Consider the following 1,524-nt stretch of genomic DNA (forward strand, 5'->3'; position numbering starts at 1 on the left):
AGTCAAATTAAAACATTAACATACAATGTTTCCCCAGCTTTCCCACCCTGCTGATGCCGTCATTCATAAAACAATGTAGATCCTTTCTTTAGTTTGTGACAAAGCATATGATCTTGTATTTTATTTTATCATTGTCAATGTTTATTGCATCCCAACTCTATCTTCCAAATGGTGCTGCAAATTCTGCAATAGCAAACAATCAATAAATTCTGTATCTTTCATGACACCCAGAAATTTGTGTAATGCATTAAGTAATTGTTGCTGATATAACATGCAGCTTGACTTTTTGTTTCTTTCTGTAACAATGATCACCCAAATACGTTTCTCTGGCAAAATTGGTTGAAATAAAGTGAAAGGAGTCCATTTCTTGCCTTAGTCACCACTGTTAACTAGTCAAAAACGAGTACACTCATTCTTATTGGAAAAATTCCAAATGGTTCTTGGAAACCTTTTTGATTTTAGTAACATTGCTTATATACCTATCAGTTGAACCCTTATGCTATCATTTAGTTTTGGTAATGGGGAATAATTTTGCTCAAATTAAATCTTAAGTTGGAAGACAAGGCATCACTTGACTCAAATGGTTGTCCCGAAACTACTATAGGCAAAGGAATGGTGGATGTTCACAGCTAACTGGAAGAGAAGTACTGAGAGGCCTCACCATAGTTCCAGCAGGTAAGTGCCAGGAAGAAGCAGCCTCACTACAGGAAACCATCTCACCTCCCCCCTCCCCACTCTTGGTTTCTGGGCTGAGGCCAGGGACTGTCCGGAGCTGATCTCGGGCTCCCATTGGCCGCTGTCTTTTGTGACGTCACGATCATGATGAGAATTGATGATCGGACACGCTGATTTCATTGTCTGAGGCGGCAGTGGAGACCCAGGAAAAAATCTCACGGAATTCGCCTGCTCTGGCCCTGGTCTCACCTTGGATCCTCTGATCTCTTCCGTGACCGCACCACGCCCGAGGTAAGCGCCTAACCTGCCTGGGTGTCTGTGAAGGGCAAAGGAGGACTTTCTAGACACTGGGATAATGTGCCCAGTAGGGGGCCCGTAGGGTCTGTGGCCTAAAGATACAGCCAATAAATTAGTGTGGCTTCTTGGAAGCCAACTGCCCTCCGAGCAAAACCTTGTAAAAGCATGAGATTAGAAAGGAGCTGAGGATGGGAAAACTGTGGATATTGCCACACAGTGCAGGACCTTGCTCTGAAAGAGGGCGATGGATGGGTCATACTTTTGGCCCTATAGTAAGAGAAACTGGTGCCTCTGCTTCTGAAGAATGGACGAGATTGAATTCTACCACTTCTAGATTTCACTGGACAGTAGATTTCTCATAGCCCCACTCAAACGCACCGAGGACGCTGCGCCTGCGCATAAGCACTCTGATTAGAGGGAGGGGGCAGATCACTGCTGGGAGGAATGAGTTTAGAGATTGCGCAGGCGCATTTTCCCTTTAGCTGGAGGGGGTGGGGCTGAGCTCTGTCTGAACTGAATGAGGGAAAGGTTAGGGATTTTGTCTTGAGATGC

The 1,524-nt window shown here is 44.9% G+C and overlaps 1 protein-coding gene across 2 annotated transcripts in view; it reads left to right on the top strand.

Moving 5' to 3' along the window:
- The first annotated feature begins 823 nt into the window (after positions 1–823).
- Hdx (highly divergent homeobox) overlaps positions 824–1,524 on the top strand; it is a 117,935-nt gene continuing 117,234 nt past the window's right edge. Inside the window, exon 1 of one of the 2 annotated variants that reach the window (XM_051190665.1) lies at positions 824–966. The gene's annotated coding sequence lies outside the window, so the exon portion shown is untranslated. The remainder of the gene's footprint in view (positions 967–1,524) is intronic. The other variant, XM_051190657.1, reaches the window with a different exon arrangement.

This window comes from Phodopus roborovskii, unplaced genomic scaffold (genome assembly GCF_943737965.1).
Source record: "Phodopus roborovskii unplaced genomic scaffold, PHOROB, whole genome shotgun sequence".
NCBI classification, from domain to species: Eukaryota; Metazoa; Chordata; class Mammalia; order Rodentia; family Cricetidae; genus Phodopus; species Phodopus roborovskii.